General features: G+C 44.5%; 1 protein-coding gene across 3 annotated transcripts in view; it reads left to right on the forward strand.

Moving 5' to 3' along the window:
* Nucleotides 1–9586, forward strand: part of CCDC178 (coiled-coil domain containing 178) — a 382168-nt gene that overhangs the window by 161596 nt on the left and 210986 nt on the right. The gene's annotated exons all lie outside the window — the stretch shown is intronic.

Here is a 9586-nt window from a genome sequence, read left to right on the forward strand (position 1 = left end):
TCTAAATCTTTTTATCACTTTATAAATTGGAAGGCAACAGATATTCCATAATGGCATCTTCTATGTGAAATTTGACTGGAGCACTGATGCTGTATTTGGCACAAACAGATGGACCCCCTGAGCCCGTGTAGAGTTAATTGCAAAATCAGGGCCTACTGAAGCAGAAGTTTAGAAAATACAGTTGCTTTAACCACAAAACTCTTATGAAAGATCAGCTACTATAAAATTCCCTAAATTCTATGTTGAAGAATTATTCTCACATTTTAACTTTTTTGTCTAAGAAAGAAAAATTGCATAGTGTTTCTTTTGTTTCATTGGTGTTTCATTTCTGTTGTGCTATGCATACAAATAATATTAAATTACTTATATGGTTCTAAGAAGATTGATAGATTAATATTTCTTCAATTATGTTTAAAACAATAATAGACTACAAGTTGACCTCTCTAAACTAGGAGTCCCTGATCTGGCAACATCTGTGGTCCAACATGATCATGGGTGTTCCGGGACCAAAGAGCCCCATAGGCTATGAGTCAGGCACTAGGAGGGGCTGGGAGCCTGGCCAGGAGCTGAAGCAGGGCTGGTGAGAGCACACCCAGCAGCCTGGCCTGGGCTGTCACACGTGAGCTGAGCAAGGTGGGCGGCAGGCAGCCTGAGCGGGGCTAGCGGCAGCAGGGCAGGCAGCTGAAGCAGGACTGATGGCTGGGAGCATGACGACAGTGGAGCTAACAGCCTGGCCAGGTGGCTGGTGGTCCAGCAAGAGCCAGTGGTCCGGCAAGGGCCAGTGATAGCAAGGTGGGCAGCATGACTGAGGCAGGCAAGAAGACTGGAGACGGCGGTAGTGGGGCCAGTAGCCCAAGCAGGGCCAGCAGCTGGGAGCCCTGCCAGTGACAGTGAGACTGGCAGCCCAACAAGGACCAGCGAGACTGGCAGCCCAGCAAGGGCCAGTGGCTGAGAGACCAGCGGCTGAGAGACCAGCTAGGATCGGCAGCAGTGGGGCTGGCAGCCCAAGCAGGGTGAACTGCAACAGGGCCACGAGCCCATTTGAGGCTAGAAGCAAAGCTGGTCCAGGGGACCAGCGGCAGTGGTAGGGGTGGGCAGAATTGACCATCAAACTCCCTCGTTCAGAACCAGTCAGGTCCCAAGGGTACTATACCAGGGAGATCCAGCCTGTAATAAAATTTGACAGAATTTTAAAAACATGTTGATTGTATTCATCACCGTTATAGCTGTTGTTTAATTTTTACACTTCACTTAGACTAGGCATTGAAAATAGTCTAATTGCTTCTCTAGTCTAATTGCTTCTGTTATCATAAATACTCAGTTTCACTTTCCAGCTTTGATGTACTAGAAAGTGGTACTATGTAGTGTTTTGATTGCAAATATTTCAGGGAACTGTTTAAATCAAAGTAATCATTCAAAGTTTCATTCAAATACAGGGAAGGCTTTGTTATCCAGCACTCATGGGGAATGGGGATTGCCAGTTAATTGAATGTACCGCATAACAAAGCTTATTGCTCTGCCCCCTCCCACTACTGGCAGATATGGCTCCCAGCTGCTTGAGGCAAGCTGAGGGGGAAGGATGCACCTGCTGATGACATCAGCTGATAGTGTCATCTGTCAAAAGCCCTGAAACGGCCGGCTGGATAGATGGGAGTAAGGCGTGTGCACCTGACGATACAGTGGTATTGTGGCTGGGGGGATGCAGGTTAGCAAAGTTTTCTGGTTAGCAGGATGCCAGATAGCAAAACTTTCGCTGTATTACTAAAACAATTTATGAAATATTTCAGTTAACATTGGACCTGTTTCTCTCCTGCCTTTTCACATCGTGCGGGCATTTGCACATGTGAAAAGTAATATGCGTGAATATGAAATATCAGTGCACTCCACTTTCAACAGTAGCAGTAGTGATTTGTGCTCACTTTGTATTCGTACATTGTTGTTTCTACAAAGCCTGTGTTGATCAGAACTCACAAGAGAATGAACATAGATACATCAGTAGATTTAAAAGTTGAAGCTTTTCAGCTTCATTAACAGTTAACTTTAATGGGGGAGAGTGCTAAATCTCCCAATACCAGGCATTTACTTGGGTTCACAGTGCAATGTGAAATAGACTTCATGGCAAATAATAAATATTCAGGTTTGCCCCTCTTCCGCCTAACCCCTGGGGTTCAACTTCTGTTTCTGCCCTATTGATTGCTTGCAAATCCAGGCATCCACCTTATTTGTGATGTCTCCTGAAAACTACTCTTAGGAAAGATTTGGCTCATATTTTTCAACTATACTATTAGTTTCCATTTACAATGTTAGGAGCCCCAGCCTGGACCCTTTTGGGAATCAAACCCCTCCATAACTCCAGATGTTGACATACCATTTGTTGGACAGGCCTATGCCCCACACAAGCTAACTTTCCTCCATTGTGCAGTAAATGGATGTCTTTCCAGATAGCTATTATCCCTTTGTACTGCAAAAGGCCTGGCTTTTACAGGCAAACTTGTTCATAGATTATAAGGTTAGAGGAATCACTCTGATCATCTAGCCTGAACTGCATAACACAGGGCATCTGGGCATTCTCTTAAATCTGTTTTGATCCTTCACTTATGCTTGATCAATCAAACTTAATTTAACTTGTATGTCTGCCAATTCCAATGCATGCCTGGAACTGTCTCTTGATGTCCCAGGCACAACTTCATTGACTCTAAAAGCTCTGGAAAGCCACATCAAATGCTTCCTTGCATAGCATTATTTCTGCCCTTCAAGAACATACTTTTGGCAAAGCTTTTGCTGATTCAAAAGATCTGTACAGTTATGGGGGTGTAGCATCTTTCTGTCTGCCACATCTGGACCACCCTTTTCAGGATTCTTTAAAAGAATCTCCTAACACACTAGCAAATCCTGCTAAGTAGCTGAGGCTGAAACTGTTCCTCATGAAACTCTCCCTAAAGCCCATCATGTCTGAATGCCTCCATCACCCCTGGGAACTTCAGCATCTCCCAGGGCTTCTTTGGAGATAAAACAAGCAAAGAAAGTGTCCATCTCCTGAGAGAAGAAAAAGAGAAAGTTCATCTCTTAGAACTGTTTCTGAGGAGACCTTGTGCCTTAGAATGGGTACCTCTGAGGCACCATCAGGCATCGGCACTAGTCTCAGTACCATCTAAAAAGACATCTCAGGGTAAATCTGCCAGTAAGAAATTATTAAAGTTATCTTCACTGGCACCATCAAGGAACTCAGACTCTTCAAATCCAATGACACGAGAAAGTCCACGTCAGTGGTACTGTCTATTACTGACTCATATGGAGCCATCTCTTACCTCCCTCATCTCCTCCGATAGCTTGGACTGCATATACTTGGAGATAGAGAAACCACCTTCTCAGCTCCTTTGGCACCAGCTGCTATTCCCTATCTATTCCTAACGAGGCGTCTAGTACTGCCCTCAGACTAGGCTGTACATTATCAAAGTTCTCCTGAAAACTTGAGGTTTCTCTCACAGGAGGAATTCTTCATTTTGGAGGAACTAGAGTTCTTCTTTCATATGAGAGTTTACCACCAATACCTCTGTGCCTACAACCCACCTCTTCTCTTCAGGTTTCAACAAGTGTTCAGTCCTCTGGCACTTACCCATAGAGCTATCTACGTGCTGCAATCTCACTTAGCATTTAAGATACCAATGTCTACTGCCCCTCCTTTAGACTGGGAATTATACTGGAATTTAAAAGTTTTCAATTCTCTGATGCCTCAAGAAGCATACCTTAACAAGGACGTGAGACGCTGCCATGTGTCCATTGAATACAAATTCCTCTGGGGTCTCTTCTCTTACCTACCCACCTTTTCAGTGGGACTGTTGGGATCCCTGGGGGACCAATCTTGTAGAGCTTCTTCCCTGAAGAGACCATGTGTAGAAGTTCTCCAGTCACCTCCAGTCATCAGTGCTTCATAATTCCCTGTTATAGAAGGAAGATCAGGGGGTTCCACTGCCACTTCCAGAGGAGGAGATACCATTTCTCCCTTACATATGTCCCACCACCCTGTGGTGAGGACACCACCATACCAACACCATCGTGTTATGCAGACAATTTTAGGCAATTTCATGATATGCTTGCAGTATCTCTTAAAATTTTGACAGGGGAGATGCAAGAGTCCCAGCACTGTCTTATGGATATTCTTTGCATTGGTCCATGTGAGGAAATAGCACCACCCATTAATGAGGCACTCTTATATGCAGCCCATACCAGTTAATTTGTGGAAAACAACTGTCATCTAGGGTGACAAGATGGCAAATGTGAAAAACCAGGAGAGGTGTTGGAGGGTAACAGACACCTAAATAAGACAAAGCCCCAAATATTTTGACTGTCCCTGTAATATTAGGACATCTCGTCACCCTACTTTCATCCTCGCATCTACATGGAAAATAGGCAGACACAGATATACCAGTCAGTGGCATTGACTATTTCTTCTCACAGCCCACTCTGAATTCCCAGTGGTGGATGAGTTTAATGAAAAATTGTCATATTAGAATTCAAGATACTATGCAAGGGAGAATATGAGAATAGCAAAAAAGGACACTGGACTTAAGAAAGCTCAGAGAAATAGAAGGCAAGGTCCCATAGAAAGACCAATTGGAAAGAAAAAAAATCAATGGGGTCTAGCAGTTCCTAAAAGATGTAAACAGGTAGCTCAAAGTCAAGATCTTCTGGTACAGAATAAAGATAAGAAGAGCCATAGGAGGCCAATGTGGCTTCACAAGGGAGCTTTTTAGCTATCTCAAAACCAACAGGGATACATACAGGAAATGAAAGGAGGCACATGTCACCAAAGATGTATAGAGGGAATAGTGTGAGTGGGTAAGCACAAAATCAAGAAAATCAAGAAAGCCCAGGCAAGGAATGAGATACAGTTAATGTTAGAGACAAGAAGAAGGGGTTCTTCAGAAAAATATTTCAGACAAAAAAGAAAGATCCGGGATGATGTGGGTTTGCTGCTAAGTGGAGATGATGAGCTGGTAACAACAGATGATAGTAAGGCAGAACTGCTAAATGTCTGCTTGATGCTATTAGCCAAGATGGGCAGGGATGATGTCCCTAGCCTCTGTTTGTCGGAAGCTGGAATTGGATGACAGGGGATGGATCATTTGAAGACTGCCTGTTCTGTTCATTCTCCCAAGACATCTCTCATTGGCCACTGTCAGAAAACAAAATACTGGGTCAGATGGACCATTGGTTTGTTCCTGTATGGCCATTTTTATTATGCCTACTTTGCTTCAGTCTTATCACAAGAAATAATGTGATTGGATAACTAGCAAAGTTACCATAGACAATAAAAGGGGAAAGAATCATAGAACTGGAAGAGACCTCAGAAGGTCATCAAGTCCAGCCCCCTGCTCTAGGCAGGACCAATTCCAACTAAATCAACCCGGCCAGGGCTTTGTCAAGCCGAGACTTAAACACCTCTAGGGATGGAGACTCCACTACTTCCCTAGGTAACCCATTCCAGTGCTTCACCACCCTCCTAGTGAAATAGTTTTTCCTAATATCCAACCTGGACCTCTCCCACCACAACTTGAGACCATTGCTCCTTGTTCTGCCATCTGTCACTACTGAGAACAGCCTCTCTCCATCTCTTTGGAACCTCCCTTCAGGAAGTTGAAGGCTGCTATCAAATCCCCCCTCACTCTTCGCTTCTGCAGACTAAACAGACCCAAGTCCCTCAGCCTCTCCTCATAAGTCATATGCTCCAGACCCCTAATCATTTTGGTTGCCCTCTGCTGGACCCTCTCCAATGCGTCCACATCCTTTTTGTAGTGGGGGGCCCAGAACTGGACACAATACTCCAGATGTGGCCTCACCAAAGCTGAATAAAGGCGAATGATGACATCTCTGGATCTGTTGGCAATGCTCCTCTTAATGCAACCTAATATGCCATTAGCCTTCTTGGCTACAAGGGCACACTGTTGACTCATATCTAGCTTCTCATCCACTGTAACCCCCAGGTCCTTTTCTGCAGAACTACTACTTAACCGGTTGGTCCCCAGCTTGTAACTATGCTTGGGATTCTTCCGTCCCAAGTGCCGGACTTTACACTTGTCCTTGTTGAACCTCATCAGATTTCTTGTGGCCCAATCCTCCAATTTGTCTAAGTCATTCTGTACCCTATCTCTGCCCTTAAGTGTATCTACCTCTCCCCCCAGCTTAGTGTCATCCGCAAACTTGCTGAGGGTGCAATCCATCCCCTCATCCAGATCATTAATAAAGATATTGAACAAAACCGGTCCTAGAACCGAACCTTGGGGCACTCCACTAAAAACCGACCGCCATCCTGACATCGAGCCATTGATCACTACCCGCTGGGCCCAGCCTTCTATCCATCTTTCTATCCATCTTACTGGCCATTTATCCAATCCACAATCTCTTAAACTTGCTGGCAAGAATATTGTGGGAGACCGTATCAAAAGCCTTGCTAAAGTCAAGGTATATAACATCCACTGACTTCCCCATGGTGGCTGGGAGCAGTGAGGATTCCCTGCTGCCTGCTGAGGCAGGGAGAGGTGGGGATCCCTGTGGCAATGGGAGGCTGCAAGAATCCCCCTGCCATTTTCAGTGGCTGGGTGCTGCAGGGGTCTCTTACCACCTGGAGCAGTGGGAATACCCCACAGCTCTTTGTCTCTTCAGGTGGCAGAAGCTCCCAGCAAATGCTGGCTGAAGTCACAGAGGTCTTTGGAAATCACGAAATCCATGACCAAATTTCAGCCTTAACTATGATGCCTTGTCTGAGTCAATGGGATTGGTTTACTGCCCTTAACATTTAAGATGCATATGTTCATGTTGCTGTGCTCCCTGCCACAAATATTTTCTGTGGTTTGTTGCCAATTCAAAATGTTATCAATATCTTGTCCTCCCCTTCAGACTTTGGATGGTTCCCATCATCTAGAAGGAGAGTAGAAGTTGGGGCACTCATGACTTACTGCCTTCTACTGTGACAAGTTCACATTGTAATCAAATCCTTGGTTTACCATACAAGTTTCTTCAACATCCATATCAATAAGAATATCCATCTGCTAGTATTCTTCCCAAAACATCACTCTTCCGGAGAAGAGACAAGCCTTCACACTGTAAATGTTTGGAGGGTATCAGCCTTCTGTCTGAACAGACTAAATGCTTTGAGATTTCTCCTAGGCTGTTGATATTCTTTTCTGAAAGACTGAAAAGACAATCAATCTCCTTTCAAAGATTATCTACGTGGATTTCAGATTGCATCATAGTCTGTTATTAAGTCACTGGCATACAACCACCTCACCAGAGTGTCAGCAAATTCCGTCAGGGCTCAGTCCATTTCTTGTTACCTCTTCCATGATGTTCCCATCACTGAAATGTACATGGTCACAGATTAGAATCAGGGAATCATAGGGTTGGAAGAGACCTCAGGAGCTCATCAAGTACAACCCCTTGCTAAAAGCAGGACCAATCGCAACTAAATCATCCCAGCCAGAGCTTTGTCAAGCCAGGACTTAAAAACCCCTAGGGATGGAGAGTCCACCACTTCCCTAGGTAACTCATTTCAAAGTTTCACCACCCTCCTAGTAAAATAGTTTTTCCTAATATCCAACCTAGACCTTCCCCATTGCTCCTCCCTGAGACCATTGCTCCTCGTTCTGTCATCTGTCACTACTGAGAACAGCCTTTCTCCATCCTCCTTGGAATCCCCCTTCAGGTAGTTGAAAGCTGCTATCAAATCTTCCCTCATTCTTCTCTTCTGTAGATTAAATAAGGCCAAATCCCTCAGCCTCTCCTCATAAGTGCTCCAACCCCCTAATCATTTTTGTTGCCCTCCACTGGACCTTTTCCAATTTTTCCACATCCTTTTCTGTAGTGGGGGCCCCAGAATTCAACGCTGCTATACTCCAGATATGACCTTACCAGTGCTGAATAAAGGGCAATTAATCACTTCCCTGGATCTGCTGGCAATGCTCCTCTTAATGAACTCCGATATGCCATGCGCCTTCTTGGCTACAAGGACACACTATTGACTCATATCCAGCTTCTTATCCACTGTAATCCTGAGGTCTTTTTCTGTCAAACTGCTGGTTAGCCAGTCGTTCCTCAGCCTGGCTTAGGATTCCATCCCAAATTCAGGACTGCAATTGTCCTTGTTGAGCCTCATCAGATTTCTTTAGGCCCAATCCTTCAATTTGTCCAGGTCACTCTGGACCCTATCTCTACCTTCCAGTATATCTATGTCTCACAGTTAGTGTCATCTGTGAACTTGCTGAGGGTGAAATCCATCCGCTCATCCAGGTCATTAATAAAGATGTTGAACGAAACCGTCCTCAGAACCAACCTTTGGGACACACTGCTTGATACCAACTGCCAAGCAGACATCAAGTTGTCTATCACTACCCATTGAGCCCGACAATCTAGGCAGCTTTCTATCTGCTTTACGATCCATTTATTCAAGCTTGGTCTTAAATTGACTTGTTCTCCAAATATTACACTACTCTGCCTGCAGCTGACACTGATGCAACTTTTGATGAGCTGTCTTCTGCACCATCTTGGATACCCCCCTCTCCACACCCATCTCCACAATGAGATACTGCTCAGGAATCTTCTACTGTGGCGTACTCATAAGGAAATCATGACAGGGTAAACCAGGCCTTGAACCTTCTTGATGGAGGCCCTGTGGGCCTGACACACCCTGCCCCAGAAAAGGGACGAGTTCTCCAGGTTGCTGAAGCAGCTGTGGAGGAACTGGCTAATCAGGGACCAGGAAGACCTACTAGCTGCAAAGCAAAGCAGCAGTCAATTGCAGGGCAGAGCTCAAGGAGAGGAGACCAAGGGTGACTGGCTAGCTGAGGGAGTGTCAGCACCAGGGAGAATTCCAAGTGGAGAGCTGGATAGAGACTGTGGACTATGATGAGACTGATGAACTTTGATAAAGCCCTGAGCTAGGGGCAAGGAGTTGTCTCCAGAAGGAGAGTTCTTCAAGATATTTTCTCCCTGTGAGTGCTTCACTTATTGCACTCCTTCTCTACTGTGGAGTCTCTAATTCTGGAATTGAGAAGGAACCGGAGCAACAGAGGATCCTATGTGCCTAACTCTGAAGCACGAGGCCATGTGATATTTAGGCACAGATCCATGAATACTACTAATCCCAATCTCTGATTGATAGCACATAAATGTATGCATATCCTACAATGGAGCAACCACAGAGTCAAAACATCTCAAAGAACTTAAGTTATTGAAAGGTAAGTATTCTCTCCTTGTGGTGAGTGTGTTAGGAAATACTGAAAGAAAAACTAAATCAGATGAAAATGTATGCTGAATTATATAAAATATAATAGTTTTCTTTTATGATCTCTTTTAAGGTGCATCTACACAGCAGGTCTTACCTCGAAATAAGCTACACAAATTGAGCTACATCAATGGCGTAGTTTATTTCGAAATAGCTTATTTTGAAATTGGGAGTGTCTACACAGCACTTATTTTGAAATAGAGCACTCTTTCTCTGACTTCCCTAACTTCTTGTACAATGATGGTTACAGGAGTCGGAGTAAGAAGTCCTCCAGGTTGACAGTATTTCAACATTATTTCAAAATGC

This window comes from Pelodiscus sinensis, chromosome 2 (assembly GCF_052426305.1).
Source record: "Pelodiscus sinensis isolate ZL-2025 chromosome 2, ASM5242630v1, whole genome shotgun sequence".
Lineage (NCBI taxonomy): Eukaryota > Metazoa > Chordata > Testudines > Trionychidae > Pelodiscus > Pelodiscus sinensis.